Source organism: Amphiprion ocellaris, chromosome 15 (genome assembly GCF_022539595.1).
Source record: "Amphiprion ocellaris isolate individual 3 ecotype Okinawa chromosome 15, ASM2253959v1, whole genome shotgun sequence".
In the NCBI taxonomy this organism is placed as follows: Eukaryota; Metazoa; Chordata; class Actinopteri; family Pomacentridae; genus Amphiprion; species Amphiprion ocellaris.
Window position 1 is genome coordinate 27,578,112 of NC_072780.1, and position 20,626 is coordinate 27,598,737.

The 20,626-nt window shown below is 35.7% G+C and overlaps 1 long non-coding RNA gene across 1 annotated transcript; it reads left to right on the plus strand.

The window, feature by feature from the left end:
- Positions 1 to 1,065: 1,065 nt before the first annotated feature.
- LOC129350604 (uncharacterized) lies at positions 1,066 to 13,881 on the plus strand. Its single transcript, XR_008604064.1, has 3 exons — positions 1,066 to 1,435; positions 2,237 to 2,577; positions 12,480 to 13,881. It is a non-coding gene; the product is annotated as an uncharacterized LOC129350604 (long non-coding RNA).
- Positions 13,882 to 20,626: the final 6,745 nt, after the last annotated feature.

A 20,626-nucleotide genomic window follows, 5' to 3' on the forward strand; every position in this document is an offset into this window, starting at 1 on the left:
GCCTCAAATTTCAATGTGAGAAAAAAAAATACTGAAACTAGGTCTACGGTCCACTTAAAAAATCTAAAAGTATTTGACATACTCAGCTAATATTTCACAGATACCATTATCTATACATGGGACAGACATATTAAGTTCCAGTAAGTTACAAAGGTGCTCTGGGGATGTGACCATTCTTTGTCGCCCAGCTGCTCCTCTCTCTGAGTGCACAGTTGCAATGTACTGATTCCTGTTTTCTTTTTCTGAGCTGATAAGATGGTGTAGCTGTGTCAGTGCATTTAAAATAGCTGGGCAAACTTCTACTTGGTTAGATAAATCATTTAAAAACACAAGTTCTTGTGTGCAAGTGAACTCTAAGAAGTCCAGATCCAGAGGCATGCATCCGAGAATATGCTCCAAACGAGAACAAAGTCTCACATAAAGATGATTTAACAATAGTTCCTAGAACAGAGAAAAACAAAGCTATATAATGCAAACCACCAATGGGATAAATGACTTAACCTGACTGAAAGACTAGACTGCCTCATTAGACATTTCTTTTAGAACAAATTAAGAGGAGGTTACGCATACTAAACAGGAAACAGTTGAAAAATGGGCTGCATTTATCACTATCATTGCACAATAACTCTTGATATAGCTGTGAAAGAATGGTTGGCTATGAACAGAGCAGTCTAGGGCAGTTCATTTCAAGCTATTCGCTCACAGTTGTAACTACTTTGACTGCACAGTTTAAAACCTTTCAAGATCAGGAGTAATTTAAAATGAATCAAACCAGGACATTAACTTGAGCAGAAAACACACATAATAAACAAAGTGTTACCTAGACTAATTCAGGTTGCTAGGTGACCAGTTTCTTTACACTGCTCTGTAGGGTTGCCACCCGTCCCTTAAAATACGGAAACGTCCTTTATTTGACAATTAATTGTTGCGTCCCGTATTGAATCAATACGGGATGCAAGTTGTTCCGTATTTTCATAAATGCCCCGTACACGTCTATCACACACTCATCAAAACTGCATAATGAATAAAATAAAACACAGGAAATATTAAGGGCAGCCAATTTCATCTTCGTAGGACCTATGTAGCGAGGACCCGATGCCAGGTCCAGTGGACAGACTTCAGACGTCTCTGTGTGTCCGGTCCTGTCTCTGGTTGCCTGGTTACAGACGCTGCTGCACCCGCATGTTTAAAGATGTCTACGCCTGAAACTCCACCACATTCAAAGAAGCAAAAACGTTTGCAAATGTACAGACTGGAGTGGGAAGAGTGGAACTCCTGGCAATGGATACAAGGCAAACTGTGTTTTCTGTTGCTCATGGACTGGCTGAAGTAAGGCAGCATCAGGAGACAAACATGGAGGAAATATGAGAACAGAGAGAACCCAACCAGCAGGTCACAGTTTATCATCATCTAATCATCTCCTGAAGTCCATATGGTAAGTGGACATCATGATGAGATCAGCTAGATTTCCTACAGTATATGGCTGTGAATTTACCAGAGGATGCTTATAATAATGCTGATGTGGCCGTAGACTCTACACTATTTTAGTGACTCAGTAAATGCCTAAGTTGGTTATTATTTTTTTTAATGCTTTTTAGTTTTTAATAAACATTTATTGAATAGCCTATATGTAATCAAACATGGCCTTTGCCTAAAAAGAATAATATTTCATTGCACAAGTAAAAGTATAGTAATTTTTAAAACTGTTCAAATTATTATATGTTGCTAAAAAACAAAAAAACACATCATAGTAATATGTCAATTAAAAAAGCCTATAGTATAACATGTCGCCCAAAAAACGTCATATTATAGCCTTTGGTCTAAAAACATCATAATATAGCATGTCGCTCTAAAAACGTCATAGAAAAGCCTTTAGTCCACAAAACGTTGTTGTGTCCCGGCTGTCTGAAGTAGGTGAGGAGCAACACAAAAACAGTACAAACGCTGGTTTCCAGAGGGTTTGACGAGTATTTATTTGAAAGACTAAGTTTACAACAACACAACATGTGAGGGGGATAAAAACAAATGGGTGTTAGTAAAATAAAAATAAACAGAACTAAAAGTGAACTTTACGTTGACATTGATGGACATTCCAACCAGGAACAAAGTAAAAGATAATCAATATGAAAAAAAACCTCTTCCTGTTCACCTCTTAAAACCCAAAAGCACACCACAGTAGCACCCTAAACTAAAACTACCAATGGGTTTCCTGTTTTCCTTTCTGAACAATTCAAAGGTCCCTCTCTATCTCCCCACACATCCACCAACCACTGGAACACATCTCCAAAGTTCTGCTGGGCCAGCTCAGCTTCCCCTCAGAAGAAGTGCTGCCACCTGCCAGATGAAGGAGCCTTTTGAGAGGCAGCTGGCATCGTGATTGGACTGTACTTTGGTCTGTTCCAATCCAGCTTCAGCTCCAGAGACGGCAGGCGGGACGAGTCAACGGAGGCCTGGTGGACGAAGGCATGCAGCTGAGTACAATCCAGAAAACAACAGAGGAGGAGTGCAGCGGCCCAGAGCCAGAACAAGCAGAGTAGCATCGTATGTCTCTGAGAAAACATCATAGTATAGCCTTTGGTATGAAAAAAACGCCATCATATACATCGTATATTGTACAAATAACAAGTCAAAAGAAAGAGACATACATTGTAGGATTGTAGTAATTATGGGCTGACTGATTTACTGATTATCAGTATTTTATTTTTTACTGATTTATGGTCATAAATACATTTAAAAATGGCACTACTTTGGCTCTGAACCTTTATCTACCTGTGGTCGCTCTGTCTTCTGGAGTGATTTGATTGGTTATCCGTCACGAATAAAACTCTTAACTTAACATCTGTAAACAAAACAAAAACGTATCAACAAAGTTTTCTGTTAGAGTTTGTGTTCTTCTAAGTTTAACTCCAAGATTTTAAATATTTTCATTTACTGCAAATGAATATCTACTCCAAATGTTTCACTAATAATCATTATTAGCCTTAAAAACCCACAAAACATCCCTCTATGCTCGACAACACTTGGTACAGTCCGGTTCCCCCTTCTATAAATCTGCTTGGAATCTTCCACTTCCTGTTTGTCAAAGTGGCCTTCTACCTGGACAGGTTTTGTTGGAGCTCATGCAACAAACATTTTGGGTAACTGCACTTTAATATGGATGGATGACACTGAATTAGAGTCTGTTTTAATGAGACTGAGTTAAGATGTGTAGCTCTGTCATTAAATAGTAAATTATTTCTCAGAATTCACAGAGAAAAGTCTGAAATGTTTGCTAGGTTAGCGTCCTACATGTTCTTTGGCTCAGCTAAAGCTAACTCTCTCCAACTTCTGGATCTCTTGAGTTGCTTGTTGTTAAAATATCTTGCTGTAGGTGCTGAAGCTCAGAAAGTCTGAGATGTTTGTTCAAAATAAGCTCATTCTCAAGTCTGATCTGAACTGTCCTCTTTTGTTTGAACTTTCCCTAAACTTAGGAGTTAATGACAGAGCAGCACATCCAGACTCAGTCTCATTTATGTAGAGATTAAACTTCAGTGTCATTTATTGATGTTAAAGTGCAGTTTTTCAAATGTTTGTTGCACATGCTCCCGACCAAACCAGTCCAGGTGGAAGATGATGTGAAGAGAAACGTTCCAGAGGATGAATATCACACATTTACATTGGAAATAAATGTCCTTTCATTAGACATTGTTATGCAAAAGTTGGATTTCCCTTTAATGATGTTCAAATCTTTTAGTGTTTCGTGGATGTTGGTTTCTAAATGTTTTTTGACACTCGGCCCCAAAGATTAAAACCTTTTACAGCTCGCAAGCTGCAAAAATTCACACATTATCAACTATCTTTCTGACTAAACTAAGATGAAAAGTGAAAAACTGCCTGATTCCTGCATCATGAATGTAAATCTTTTTGGTTTTTATGACAGTAAACTGAATATATTTGGGTTTGACATTTTATAAACCAAAACAAAAAATGAATTACTGGAGAAAACAATCAACAGATTAATGGTCAAAGAAAATGTGTTTTCCAACATATATGGCTGAATTACTCCAACACTACAAGATACATACAATTTTAATTCAATTTTATTTATATAACGCCAATTACAGGTGAAATTGTCTCAAGACACTTTATTTTTCCATTTTCTGTCACATTTAAAATATGACAAAGTAAGAAATTTAAACCGCTTGACTAATCCAATTTATTATTTGTTTTTTAAGAGACTAATCGACAACTAAAATAACTTTCTCCACTAAAACTAATAAACATGAGGTCAAATAGAAGGAACAGTTTTAAATACTGCAGTCCCACGATGACAAGAATAAAGTTTCTCAACAAAAACTAAATCTGCTGGTGGATTCCGATAAAGTCCTAATAAATGATAAAGTGTGATACTAAAGGTTTGTGGTGCTAAAAATGTCAAAGTAAAGATATGAAGTTGAACATCTGGATGGAGGTTGATAAAAAATTGACCTCCCTTCATTTCTCTGGAGCGACTCCATGGATTTTCTGGATGGTGGTTAAAGACCTGCTCTTCTAGTGGTCATCATTCTAGTCGCTGTAAAAAGTCAGTCCATCCTGGCCGACATCAACACCTCTTCATGACAACTTGTTCTGCCTCTGACCTGGTGGAAACTCCAGAAACTCGGGAAAACCCATGGAGACTCGAAGAACTCGTGGAGACTCGAAGAACTCGTCGGGCGGGGGAAGGTGTGGTGGGTGGTGGGGGGAGGTGGGGGAGTTGAGGGGGGAGGCCGCCACCCACCTCCCCGCCTACTCTCCACCCAGACTCCACCCAGACTCCGCCTTGGCTCCACCCATGTGGTCACTTCGGAAACTACGATGCCAAAGGGACGACGAATTTATTTCTTTTCATCTGATCTGTAGCTCAGTGAGTTAAGGATTTGCCTATGGAGCTGCAGGTCGCTGGTTCAAGACCAGACCCTTCTTAAATTTTTATCAAATCCTGACAAAGACAAACAAAGAAAATTGCCAGTGGTGGGTCTCGAACCTGCGACCTTCCACTTGGTAGTCCTCTTCTTATCCCCCTGAGCTACTCGCTCAGATACTAATTCTTCTTTTTTTTGCGCATTTATCATCTATTTTTTGTCGTGTTCGAGTTTTTTTTTAACTCGTGTCTCGACTCGACCGTTTTTCTCAGGAGGTTGGACTTCAACCTTTGTGCTGGAGGGTGGAACCCTCAGTTCCAAGACTTTCCAAAGCCTCCACACCTCCCGAGTCCTCAGGACCTGAGCTTTCACACAGTCTGAGGGCTGAAATTTTCTAAGTCCCACAGTAGTTCTCTGTTAGATTTAACTTTCAGACAGTCCAAGGACTGATATCTTCTAAGTCCCACAGTAGTTCTCTGTTAGATTTGACTTTCAGACAGTCCAAGGACTGATATCTTCTAAGTTCCTGAGTAGTTCTCTGTTAGTTTGGACCTTCAGACAGTCTGAGGACTGAAATTTTAAAAGTTTCTCAGTACTTCTCTGTTAGTTTGAACTTTCTGGTTAACAGAAGCCTTAAAACTTGTGACCATGAGTCTTGATTTCACATTTAGATCATCCATCTGAGTTCTTCTCAGACCTTCACCTGTGGGTTTTTTAGAAATACTCAACAAACTTTGATTCTCTTCACTGAAGAGTAAAGTTTGTGGAGATCAGAAGGTAACATCAGTTTGATCAATGCCTTCAACTACTAGTAGACTTTATCTGGAAAGCAGTTTTCTGAAATGAGTTCTTAGTAAATCTGTCCACAATGAAACCAAGAACATAGAAAGAGGAAATGTTTGAAGAAACAACTTGATGTTTTCATTTCAGACTAGAAAACGCTTTCAGACCTTTATCTGTTTTTGCTCTTTTGATCATTTTATTGTTTCTTCTGTTTAATTTGATCTTCTAAAGTTTAACTGGTGTCTTTTCAAATGTTTTGTCTTTAGTTTGATTCTTCTTAAATGTTTAGTTTTGCTCTTTTCTCACCTTTTATTCTTTTCTAATGTCTGATTTGATTTCCAAATGATTTGTCTTTTTAATGTTTGTTTTTTCAAATGTTTTATCGGCTTGTTTGAATAATTTCCTTTTCTTTTCCCATGTTTAATTTTTCGATTAAATCTTTAAGGTTTTTCTTTTTAAATGTTTTACCTCCTTTTAATGTTTAATTTTCTTTTTAAATGCTTCATTGTATTTTCTGTTTAATTCCTATTTAAAGTTTTATTGTCTTTAAGATTTAATTTTCCAATTAAACATTTAATTTTTAATTCAATGTTTTGTATTTTTAAAGGTTTAATAATCTAATTTAATGTTTTGTATTTTTAAAAAATGTGTAATATTCTTGTTTAATTTTATTTTTTAAATGTTTAATTATCTAAAATATTTAATCTTCAATGTTTCATAGTTTTGTTTAATAAATTTTGTTTAATTTCATAATTACGTTTTGTATCTTCTGTTTATTTAATTATTTTGTCTGTTTAATATAGTTTAATTGTATTTAATGTTTAATTTTCTTTTTGAAAGTTTTGTTGTATTAAATGTTTTTTCCTTTGATTTAATTGCTTTTTTAAAATGTAGTTTATTTCTTTAATCTTTTTTTTCTGTCAAGATTTTAACCTCAACCTTAGAAATGAAACAAACCCTCAAATCACAAAGAAAATACTTCTGTTGTCACAATCATGAGTTAGTCAATTATTCAGTTTATCAATTGAGCTTTATTTGTTCAGCATTTTTTACACAGATGACAAAACTGTGAAAAAAGAGAAAAAACTATGCTAAAACTATGATTAAAACAAAAAACATATTTAAAAAAAAGATTTAACATCGTAATAAAATCTGTTGTGTCCAGGGGATGGAGGGACTTTATTGAAGTCTTCTTGGGCTCACATGGCAAATCATTTAAAATATAAACTTTATATTCAGTCTAAGGAAACTGGAAACTGCAGAGTGACAGAAGAACCAACAATATCTCCTGTTTTCTCCTTTAATGAGTCGACTCTTCTTGTGCTTTCAGACCAAAGAACTACAGACTCTTCACAACCTGCTCAAACTCTTAGTACAGGACCTCACCACACGGGTCAAGAAGGTTTCCATCTAATTTCTACTCTGAAGCTCACCTTCTCCTGCTCAAACTGCTGACAAATGTTTCTGCTGCTCTAAAGTCTGGTCTCCAGAACTTCCTAAAAACTCTCAAAGTCTCTTCTGCTGCAGGTTGCTTTGTAGAACTGTTCCAGAAAACCTCACTAAACCACATGGAGGGGCCTCAAGATAGTCGTCCAAATGAAACCGTACAAAAACCAAACTAACACAACTCAAATGCTAAAGTCTCCTGCAGCCTACCAGAGAACCTCTGAGAACAGAGAATCAGGACAGGAACTCTTACCTTCTGGACAACTAACGTTGGTTCACAAACAAGAATACAGAATGTATCTGACCAAAAACCTCTGAAGACTCACTACAGCCAAGATAAAGACAACTCAGCTGCACCAAATCCACTAATCACTGCACACATTAACACCATGTGCTAACTGTGGCTAAAGAACCACATTTACCAAGACAACTATCCAGTACAAAGCCCTAAAACACACCAAGAAACACATTAAAGATGATTTTACTGCTGGAAGCTGCAAGTCAACACCTAAAGAACAAACTAAAGCAATGGATCCAAACCCGGTTCAGTTCTGAAGGGAAGCAGAAGAAATGTTTGTCTGCAGCCACATAAAGCAGGAAGATAGTGAGCTGCTCAGGTGTTCCTGATAACACCAAGCAGCCACCTGGACAGCCAATAGGAACACAGCTTACTGGGAGTCCAGAGGGCTGGGTTAGTGAAGGAAATTTAGTTTAAAGTTGAGGCAGAAAGTTAACAAAGAAAGTTGAAAACCACCTTCTGATACCTGAAATCTCTGAGTTTTCACACAAAGAACACCTGAACATGTCAAACTGGTTCCATAGTAGAACCCTCATTGTAAAAACGTCATAGTATGGTGTGTTGCTCAAAAAACATTACGACCCGGCTGTCTAGGGTCGCCGAGGAGCAACACAAAAACAGGTGGTATATTCCATCCAACATCCTTGAACATAAACTTAAAAAGTTCATTCAAAGGAATATTCCACCCAAAATCCTTCAATGTAGACCAAAAAATCTTGGTGTAAAGGAGTATTCCACCTTAAATGTAGAGCTAAAGGATGGTTTGGAGTAATATTCTACTCTAAAATCTTCCAATGTAGACCTAAAAGGTTTATCTGATGGTATATTCTACCCAACATCTTGGAACATTTACCTAAAAGGTTGGTTTAATGATATATTCCCAGAAGAACCCTTGAACATTGGGCTTAATGGTATATTCCACCCAAAATACTTGTAAATATACCAAGAAGTCAGTGTAAAGGAAATGTAGACCTAAAAGGATTGTTTAAAGGAATATTTAAAAGATTACTTTCATTATTTAATAATCTGTTATCAGTCAGAACCCTGGCAAACTTATTTTCATCAGTTTTTTAGTGGAAGTCACAAATAAAGGAGCTCTTGGTTTTTCCCGGCGTTACTGAGTCCAAAGCTGCTGTTTCAACACAGACATGTTCACATGCATCCACAAACCTCTCAGCACTCAAACACCCACAGACAGGAGGCCGGCTGGGACCGAGGCTCGGCGGCGTCCTCAGACCCACGAGTCGGGGAGTCGGTGAACTTGTTGGTCCGGTTTGAAGGCCTCCGTGTGGTCCAGCAGAAGTCCACGTAGTCGGTGTTGGCTTTGAACCACAGCGACTGGCCACCATCAGGTGGACCGGCTCGTCCTCGTAGCACTCCTCCTGTAGCCTTGAGGGGACCACAGGAACATTCAGTAGCTGTTGAGTTCTTCCTGTCAGGCTCATGGTAGAACGGCTCTGAAGAATCTTGTACTTGTCTTATCTGGAACAATCTAACAGCCTAAACTGTTAACAGCGGTGTAAAGATGCAAACACACAGGCATAGATTAGGAGTCAAACTAGATTTATTTTAGAAAACAAATCAGCTTAGAGGCATTTGTTCACACATGTGGCTGAATAGGAGGCTGTCCAATCAAGATTGGAGGTCTTCACTCTGTAGGTTGTTTGTTTGGTGAGACTCTTGGGCCTCCATCAGCTGACGTGGACGTTTGATGGTCTTCCTCTCTAGTGCCAGATGATTCATCCATGAATTCAGCAGCTACAGACTGAAATGAAGCTCATGCTGCCATTATTGAATTCCTGTTCCAGATCAAATGTTCAGAGCTCACCTTGAATGCAGCCGTCTGCTGTCTGATAGTTTTTCTCATTGTAGTCTTCAATAAAGTCTTTTTCCTCATGTCAGGATGTGGTGAGACTCTTTCTCAGTCGCTGCAGACGTCCCTCATTGTGCATCTCCAGAGAAGAAACAGAAAAACTGGTCACTGCTTCAGCATCACAAACACTCTCCAGCACTGTTCCCTCTAAGCTGCACGCACGCGCAATTGCGCACTGCTGACACGGTCTCCGCGCACAGAAAATCTGCGCTGCGCACAAAAAAAAAATCCAACCTAAATTGTAAATAAAATAAACATGTAACAATTCATTCTGTGCTATTTTTCAATGTGAGTCAGTGAGTGACCGGTGACTGGCTGCTGCAGCCAATGATGCGATTCACATATGTATTTACCATAGACTGTATGTAATGGTATTTACGCAGCTAATCAACGTCAGGCGTCCTTATGTGCAGCCACCGTTGTTCTCATAGATATGAATGAGTAGATAGGACACGCCCCTTTGAGCTGCGTGCTACGGCGAGGCTAAGCTAGTGGGAGCAAAGTTTCAGTGCATTCCGTTGATGTAGACGGCGTAAAAACGGAAACAAGTATGCCGGCTCACTGTGCTGCATACAGTTACACACTACGTCGTACAATTGAGACAGACAGTCTGAGGACTGAAATCTTCTAAGTTCCTGAGTAGTTCTCTTTTAGTTTGAACCTTCAGACAGTCTGAGGACTGAAAACCTAAAAGTTCTTCAGTAGTTCTCTGTTAGTTTGAACCTTCAGACAGTCTGAGGACTGAAATTTTAAGTTTCTCTGTCGTTCTGTGTTAGTTTGAACTTTCTGGTTAACAGAAGCCTTAAAACTTGTGACCATGAGTCTTGATTTCACATTTAGACCATCAATCTGAGTTCTTCTCAGACCTTCACCTGTGGGTTTTTTAGAAATCCTCAACAAACTTTGATTCTCTTCACTGAACAGTAAAGTTTGTGGAGATCAGAAGGTAACATTAGTTTGATCAATGCCTTCAACTACTAGTAGACTTTATCTGGAAGCAGTTTTCTGAAATGAGTTCTTAGTAAATCTATCCACAATGAAACCAAGAACATAGAAAGAGGAAATGTTTGAAGAAACAACTTGATGTTTTCATTTCAGACTAGAAAACGCTGTAAGACCTTTACGTTTTTGCTCTTTTTGATCGTTTTATTGTCTCTTCTGTTTAATTTGATCTTCTAAAGTCTAAATGGTGTCTTTTGAAATGTTTCGTCTTTAGTTTGATTCTTCTTAAATGTTTAGTTTTGCTCTTTTCTAACCTTTTATTCTTTTCTAATGTCTGATTTGATTTCCAAATGTTTTGTCTTTTTAATGTTTAATTGTTTTTTTAAATGCTTTATCGGCTTGTTTGAGTTTCTTTTTCTTTCCCAATATTTAATGTTTCGATTAAATCTTTAAGGTTTTTCTTTTTAAATGTTTTACCACCTTTTAATGTTTAATTTTCTTTTTAAATGCTTCATTGTATTTTCTGTGTAATTCCTATTTGAAGTTTTATTGTCTTTAAGATGTAATTTTCTAATTAAACATTTAATTTTTTAATTAAATGTTTTGTCTTTTTTTTGGGGGGGGGGCCTTTTTTAGCTTTTTATTGGATAGGCGTAGTGAGAGACAAACAGGAAACAGAGCCAGGGGGAAGACATGCAGCAAAAGGTCGAGAGCAGGATTCGAACCCGAGCCGCTGCATCAGAGATCAGCCCCTGTACATGAGTCACCTGCTTAACCCGTTGAGCTATACAAGTACCCATGTCATGTCTTTTTAAAGGTTTAATGATCCAATTAAATGTTTTGCATTTTTTAAAATGTTTAACATTCTTCTTGTTTAATTGTATTTTTTAAATGTTTAATTCTGGAAAATATTTTATCTGTAATTTTGAATATTTGTATTTTAAAAATTTTGTTTCATTTCATAATGACATGTATTGTATATTGCTGAATTATCTCATTCAATATTTTGTCTGTTTAATAGAGTTAAACATTAATTACATTAAATGATATTAAACAGACAAAATATTGAATGAGATAATTCAGCAATATACAATACATGTCATTATGAAATGAAACAAAATTTTTAAAATACAAATATTCAAAATTACAGATAAAATATTTTCCAGAATTAAACATTTAAAAAATACAATTAAACAAGAAGAATGTTAAACATTTTAAAAAATGCAAAACATTTAATTGGATCATTAAACCTTTAAAAAGACAAAACATTTAATTAGATTATTAAACCTTTAAAAAGACAAAACATTTAATTACAAAAGTAAATGTTTAATTAGAAAATTACATCTTAAAGACAATAAAACTTCAAATAGGAATTAAACAGAAAATACAATGAAGCATTTAAAAAGAAAACTAAACATTAAAAGGTGGTATATGTATATATAATTTAATTGTATTTAATGTTTAACTCTATTAAATAGACAAAATATTGAATTAGATAATTCAACAAGATACAATACATGTCATTATGAAATTAAACAAAATTTTTAAAATACAAATATTCAAAATTACAGATAAAATATTTTCCAGAATTAAACATTTAAAAAATACAATGGAACAAGAAGAATATTAAACATTTTAAAAAATGCAAAACATTTAATTGGATCATTCAACCTTTAAAAAGACAAAACATTTAATTAAAAATTAAATGTTTAATTAGAAATTCATCTTAAATTTCTTAAATCTTTTTAATAATAAAACTTTTTAAAAGTTCTACTGTATTACTTTTTTCCCTTTGATTTAATTGCTTTTTGTTATGTAGTTTATTTTTTTAACCTTCTTTTTCTGTCAAGATTTTAACCCCAACCTTAAAAATGAAATAAACCCTTAAATCACAATGAAAATACTTCTGTTGTCACAATCATGAGTTAGTCAGTTATTCAGTTTATCAATTCAACTTTATTTGTTTAGCACCTTTTACACAGATGACAAACCAAACAAGCAAAGAGAAAAAACTATGCTAAAACTATGATTAAAACTCAATAACATATTTTTTTTTAAAAAAGATTTAACATGGTAATAAAATATGTTGTGTTCAGGGGATGGAGGGAGTTTATTGAAGTCTTCTTGGGCTCACATGGGAAATCATTTAAAATATAAACTTGATATTCAGTCTAAGGAAACTGCAGAGCGACAGAAGAACCAACAATATCTCCTGTTTTCTCCTTTAATGAGTCGACTCTTCTTGTGCTTTCAGACCAAAGAACTACAGACTCTTCACAACCTGCTCAAACTCTTGGTACAGGACCTCACCACACGGGTCAAGAAGGTTTCTGTCTCATTTCTACTCTGAAGCTCACCTTCTCCTGCTCAAACTGCTGACAAATGTTTCTGCTGCTCTAAAGTCTGCTCTCCAGAACTTCCTAAAAACTCTCAAAGTCTCTTCTGCTGCAGGTTGCTTTGTAGAACTGTTGCAGAAAACCTCACTAAACCACATGGAGGGGCCTCAAGATAGTCGTCCAAATGAAACCGTACAAAAACCAAACTAGCACAACCCAAATGCTAAAGTCTCCTGCAGCCTACCAGAGAACCTCTGAGAACAGAGAATCAGGACAGGAACTCTTACCTTCTGGACAACCAACGCTGGTTCACAAACAAGAATACAGAATGTGTCTGACCAAAAACCTCTAAAGACTCACTACAGCCAAGATAAAGACACAACTCAGCTGCACCAAATCCACTAATCACTGCACACATTAGCACCATGTGCTAACTGTGGCTAAAGAACCACATTTACCAAGACAACTATCCAGTACAGAGCCCTAAAACACACCAAGAAACACATTAAAGACGATTTTACTGCTGGAAGCTGCAAGTCAACACCTAAAGAACAGACTAAAGCAACGGAGCCAAACCCAGTTCAGTGCTGAAGAGAAACAGAGGAAATGTTTGTCTGCAGCTAAATAAAGCAGGAAGACACTGAGCTGCTCAGGTGTTCCTGATAACACCAAGCAGCCACCTGGACAGCCAATAGGAACACAGCTTCCTGGAAGTCCAGAGGGTTGGGTTAGTGAAGGAAATTTAGTTTAAAGTTGAAGCAGAAAGTTAATAAAGAAAGTTGAAAACCACCTTCTGATCCCTGAAATCTCTGAGTTTTCACACAAAGAACACCTGAACATGTCAAACTGGTTCCATAGTAGAACCATCATTGTAAAAACGTCATAGTATGGTGTGTTGCTCAAAAAACATTAGGACCCGGCTGTCAGGGTACAAACATGTAAGAAACATGAGAACAGAGAGAACCCAACCAGTAGGTCACAGTTTATCATCCCCCAGTCATCTCCTGAAGTCCATATGGTGAGAGACATCAGTATCTGGTTGTTAATTTACCAGAGGATGCTTATAATCATGCAGATGTGGTCTGTACTCTACAGTATTTTAGTGACTCAATAAATGCCTAAGTCAACCCGCCCGGCCAGCAGGCAGATGGTTCCCCCACATTAGAGCCGGGTTCTGCTCGAGGTTTTTTTCCCTGTTAAAAGGGTGTTTTCCTGCCACTGTCGCCTTTTGGCTTGCTCTGGGGGTTCAGGCATATTGGTTCTGTAAAGCGTCTTGAGACAATTTGACTGTAATTGGTGCTATATAAATAAAATTGAATTGAATTGAATTGAATTGAATTGAATTGAATTGAATTGAATTGAATAGTTTTTTTTAAATGCTTTTCAGTTTTTAATAAACATTTAATAGCCTATATGTAATCAATAAATGGCCTTTGCCTATCTTAAGAAAAACTCACTCAGAACTCTGATATGTTAACAGTACTAAATAAATCAATAAATACATGCATACACACAAAAATAAGTTAATACATTAACTGTGTTTAGATAAGATTTAGATTTTTAAAAAAGTTGTTTATGTTTTTGCAGAATCCAGTATTGCTCACTGGTTGGTCATTACATTTTGTTAGTTTGATTTCACTGTTTAAAATGATGCCACCTCTTTTCAGACAGAACCTGTGATAATAAAACAATACAAAATTTTTAGGTCCGTGTTAATAAAGCACTTAAAGCTTTAAGTATGGCTAAATGCTTTTTTCAAAATTAAATATATCACTCCTTAGGTGGTAGTGGCCCCAAGTTCAGTAAAGTTGGAAAGATATTCACAGATTCAGACTTCCAGCATCAATAACTCATTAGATATAGGTTGTCAAAACATAAACGGTGCCTCTTTCCCATTGTTGCAAGGCAGACAATGTGCTACAAGCCCAGTTTTATCTAAAGTAGCTGTCTTTCAAGCTACAGGAATAACATTGGTGTCTATGGAGTGAACAGGGTCCGTCTGCAATTTGCAAAACCACTGCAACAGTAAAGAGAGACAAATATTCAGTAACTTCACTCTTATACATTGTAGTGTCACTAAAATCACTGCAGCCTTCAACTGGCTCCTGTTGACAAAGTGTTTTAACAGAAATGTAAATGCTGTAATTTGATTCTTTTAATGAACCATGTAACTTGAATGAATGTGATGCTGGTGTGACCACAGTGAACACGTCTGATGTTGCTCACAGTGGTCCAAGGGATGCTCAGGGAGTTTGTGTGTTTGCTCAGACTCAGGAAGAATTACAGGGAACATTGCTCTCCAGCATTGAGAGTGTTTTAGGAATTCATTCATTGTGTTGTGAACTTTGAAGGAGCAGAAACTTTACAGCTGCCAAAGATATGAGCTCCAATTCTGGATGTTTTAGGAAATGAAGTTCATCAAATGAACACTTGATTTTTGCTGATAACTCTCATTAAATTACTGAAGAAATCTAACATAAAAACCTGTAAACTCTCAGGCAGCTTTTGTTAAAGTTTGTCTATAATTCTATCATCATGTTCTGGAACCAGGACTCTGCAGAAGTTCCTTCAATCAGATACTTGTGTGTTTCTATTTAAGGCCTCAGGTTTGAACGTACAGCAGAGGATTAGAAAGGAGTGATTTTAATGTTTAAATCAGTCCAGTAAATGTTTGGAGTAAAAATGATTAAAATTTTGATTTAGATAGATTTGTGTCAAAGAATATTGTAGAGTCTCACTTAAATATATCCAAATGAGTTCAGTGTATTTACATTTTATAGAATATTTGACTTCTTAATCTTAATACTGTAGAGTCTGACCCTAAATATTATAATAATGATGTAAATCTAAATAATAAATAATATTGTAGTGCAGAGTCATAAACTTTAATCAGTTAAACTTACATAATAAATATCACTGTACAATCTTAACCTGAACATTCATATTATTGAGGTAAATTTACATAAATCATGATATTCTAGTCTTAACTGGAATATGTCTAACATGAATCTTTTTGTATTGTGCTGATAAACAACAATAACCCGACTTTCAGATAATATTTATTCACTGTGTATTGGCTAGTACAGAAGTATTAGTACAGAATATTATTTCTTGTTTTATGTGTGGTAATTGGCAGTAAACATTCTAAGAAGTGGAAATCGTCAGGGTTGTAATAGTGCTGTTCTTGCACAATATTTGTCACTTAATTGCCCTCAGGATGCTGTCGTTGAGCTACCAGTTTTACAGAACAGGCAGATGTTGCAGCTAATGATGTTGTAATTCACATAAACAAGGAAACAAGTCCATTATAATTTGAATGTTAACAGTCCAAAATGAAAAGGTCATATACAGCTTTCCTATTGGGTTAAAGAGCCAAAAAAAAAAACATGAAAAAAAACTTTGTAAAAGCGAGAGGTCGGTAGCAGCTTTAAAACTTACAACCCCCCCCCAAAATATCTGTTGTACCCCCCTGTGCCCCCCGCCCCCCACTAAAATTAATCTGGATCCGCCCCTGTCTGACATGAAAGCTGGGATCGTTCTGCAGTTACTGTCCTCAACAAGCAGCAGGTGGCGCTGTGAGCTCCTCCCCTTCCCAAAGCACAGGGGGTCAGTCTAGTGACCTGCAGCATCCCACTGTCTGATTAGAGGAGACCCACATCACTCCATGTCCAGACGGCAGATGAATCAAAGTCTCTGCAGATCCCGTCCTGCTTACAGAGCGGGATGGAAATGAAAATGTTTCTTCACTGTCACACTAAAATAAATCACTGCATTTAGCCTCTAGTTCAGAAACATATTTTGGGTATTTTAAACTCACTTTTTGTCTCTCCCACAATGTTGATTACAATTACATGCAAACGGGAAATTATGCAAATTAGGCGATGACATCATTTAGCGACTTCTAGTGACTTTTAGGACAGCCAATAGCTACTTTCCTTACTGAGGAGTTGGCAACACTGGTCAAAACATAAATGATGCCTCTTTCCCACCGTTGTAAGGTAGACAATGTGCTACAAGCCCAGTTTTATCAACAGTAGCTGTCTTTCAAGCTGCATGAATAACATTGATGTCTATGGAGTGAACAGGGACTGTGTACAAATTGCAAAACTGCTGCAACAGCAAAGAGAGACACAACTATTCAATAGCTTCTCTCTGATACACTGTAGTGTCACCAAAATCACTGCAGCCTTCAACTGGCTCCTGTTGACACCAATGTTATTTCTGCAGCTTGAAAGACAGCTACTGTTGATAAAACTAGGCTTGTAACACATTGTCTACCTTACAGCGATGGAAAAGAGGCATCGTTTATAATGAGTTACTGATGGTGGAATTCTGAATCTGTGAATATCTTTCCGATTTTACTGAACTGTGGCCCCAAGTAGCCGTGGTGGGCGTCCTTTATTTTCATTTCTGAAAGGTGGCAACCCTACTGCTCTGTGACTTCACTGCATTTTTGGGCGCATAAATCACACTTCCACCCATCTGTGCGTTTATGAAATTGTTACTCAACTTCCCAGCTGCAGAACGTGCTGTCTGTATGACCTCATTACTGTGATAGCGCGGCTAACACTGTATTAGCGTGGCTAGCGCTGTATTAGCGCGGCTAGCGCGGCTAACGCTGTGATAGCGCTGTGCTAGCGCTGTATTAGCGCGGCTAACGCTGTGCTAGCGCTGTACTAGCGCGGCTAACGCTGTGCTAGCGCTGTATTAGCGCGGCTAACGCTGTGATAGCGCTGTATTAGCGCGGCTAACGGCATGCATTACAGCTTACTGACTCTCACAAAAACAAACCACATACAGGACAAAACGGATTAATACACTCACTGAAGCGCCGTCGTTCATGCTGGTAGCCGTGGTTGACCCCGGTCTTGTGAGGTGAACCGTCTGCGTCACATGACCGGAGGAGCGCCACGTGATTGGCTGGGCGTTGGTTCGATTTTGGCCAGGATCGATTGTTTACGCCTGAGTCCCCCAGATGTGAACAGCGAATTTTTTGACAGCGAATTTTTTAACATTGAATTTTTTGATGGTGAATTTTGAACACATCGAATTTTTTTGATGGCGAATTTTGAAGACATTGAATTGTTTTGATGGCGAATTTTGAAGACATTGAATTTTTAACTGGTTTTTAGAATTTTGATGAGCTAAATTCAGGCATAAAAAATTCACACACGAAATTTTGATGCAAAAAAATTCAAAGTAAGAAATTCAGCAGCTTTTAAAATTCAGAATGTGATGAGTCTGATTTGCTTCCATATCATTTTATATTTTTTAAATAAGATGTAAAACCACTACATTTATTTAATATTTCTTTATTCACTTTACATCTTTGTACTGAAAATAACTCAAATTTGGTCCATTTTTGAGCTGTTTTACAAAAAAGAATCCAAAGCATAGTTGATTTACACGTCTTTTAGTTAATTGTGATATTATATTTCTTTTACGAAAAACAGCAATTTTATTTACTTATTAGCAAAATTTAAGCCAATTTTGACTTTTGAAAACTACTAGAATTGAATAAATTCTCAGTCATTTTGTCATTTTATGTCTGTTTAATTCTTTTGCTTGACTAAAAAAAAACAAAATTTTGCACTTCAAGTTGTTGTTTTTTTTTTTTTTGGGGGGAAGGGGGGGTCATTTTAGTTATTATCCGAAAAAAATAAATCATCAATTTATGCGTGTTTTTAGTTGTTTCGCATCTTTGATGAAAAACTGCTGTTTTATTTTATTTCACGTGTCTAGTTTGCTATTTCGTTTTCTCTTTAGCTATTTTCTTTTCCATTTCGTCGTTTTATTTATTTTACATCTCTTTCTTGTTTTGCATTTCTGTCTTTTGGTCGATTTATGTGATTTTTTTTTTTAGACAATTCGGTTTCTTTAGTTGTTATCCTAAAAACAACAAATTTAATTTCCGCATCTTCAACTTGTTTTAGGTTAAAAATGACTAAAATTCAGTCACTTTTCTTTGCATCTTGTCAGTTGCTTTGCTTCCTTTTAGTCGTTCTATGTCTCTTTGGTTATTTTTCTGCTATTTGTTATTATTTTACTAAAAACTGAATTTCATCATTTTGCACTGTTTGATTTTTGTTTTTTGGTCATTTTGTGTTCCTTTTTTACATCTTTCCATTGATTTATGCTGTTTTTAGTTGATTTCATGTCTATTGTTGTTTTACATCTATTTAGTTGTTTTACTAAAAACAGCAAAAACTTTTGGCCTCTTTTAGTTTCTGCTATTTTGCTAAAACAATTACATTTTTTTTTAAAAAAACTGCTTTTGTTGATTTGTACTGTTTTTACTTGCTTCTGTTTCTTTAGTTGTTTACTTAAAACAACAAAATTCTAATCAATTTTTGTGTCTTAGTTGTTTTGTGTATTTGGTTTGTGAAAAATTACTAAAATTGAGTCAATTTATGCATCTTTTAGTTGCTTCTGTTTAGTTATTTTTATTTACTAATAAAACAAGAACATTTAATTTATTTAGTTTTTTTCGTCATTTTAGTTGTTTTGCAAAAAAAACCCTGAAATTTCATCTAATCAATGAAATCGATGTGGGGTTTTGTTTTTTTTTAGTTATTTCACGTCTTTGTTGTACAAAAACTTGGGGTCAACTTATACTTCTCTTAGTTAATAACCTGCATCTCTTTAACCATTATAAGTTATTAGTTCTTCATTAAGCTTTTCATTAGTTTACATTGCTGTGGTTGTTTTACGTCATACTAAAACAAGTAATGAAAACTAGACGTAAAACACTAAGAGATTGAAGTTACAAAGCCTAAAAATACAGTAAAACCAGAACAAAAACAGAATAAAGAGATTCAAAGAGTGAATTAAAATAAAGCGGTGTAATGAGCCTTTAATTAAACTCCATTAAATCCAGTTTATTTCCTCGTCAGCAGCAGGAAACAGCTCTAATGTCCTCATTAGAACGTTTCCTCCTTCATGCTTCACTCTGTTTATATTTTTATTTAATATGTGCTGGAAGGAAATTGCTTATTTTTCCTCTCTGTGTGATGCTTTTATTATTCCGCCGCTGCTGCTGCTTCATCCACACCAGGATTTAAGGCTTTAACTCTTTCTGGTGCTTCAGTTTAATTAGGATTTAGGAAACAATCAGGAGGTTTATTTTCCTGACGCTGCAGGATTCCTCACTGAAATATGATTTATTTTAACAATAATAAAACTCTGTCAGTCTGTATTTTAACCAAAATGTGATGTTTTCAGGAGGTTAAGTACAGAAAATTCGAATTTTTCATCACAACAGTTTGATCTGAAATGTTTATTTATTCTAGTGTTGAACCTGTTCTAACAGCAAAACAATTATTTTATTTACAATAACACCAGCACTGTGTCTCTTTGTTTAATGTTTTATATCTCTTCAGCTATTTTATTTATTTTAAGGCATTTTATTGTTATTATTCTATCTTTTTTGTGTGTGTCTATTGTTGTTGTATGTTCTTTTCATGTCCATCTTCTTACACATTTTCCAAGTTTTTTTGTCCGTTTTTTTGGTCTTGTCAGTCATTTTATATCTTTTTAGTCATTTTATGTTTTGTTTTTTTCATAATAATTTTTAGTTTCTTTATTTGTTTTATGTTTCTTTGGTCACTTTATGTCTTTTAGGATATTTGTTTCTTTCATCATTTTAAGTCTTTTTACTCATTTTTTATATTTTGAATAATGTTTTTGTCATTTTACTTTATAAGTTCTTTGACATCTCGAATAATTTTAGGTCTTTTTAGCTATTTAAAGTTTCTTTTATTTATATTTTTTGCTTCTGTGATTGTTTTTAGTCTTTAAAGTCATTTCTCATCTCTAATAATTTTTCATTTAATTATCATTTCTTGTTTCTGTAGTTGTTTTTAGTCACTTTATGTTATTTAGGTAATCTGTTTTTATTATATATCTTTTTGAAATAATGGTTTTGTCACTTCACTTCTTTTAAGTTATTTGACATCTCATAGCCATTTAATGTTTCTTTTTAATTATCATGTTTGTGTTTCTGTATTTTTTTTAATGTCTTTAGTCACTTCATGTTATTTAGGTTATTTTTCTTCTGTCATTTTAT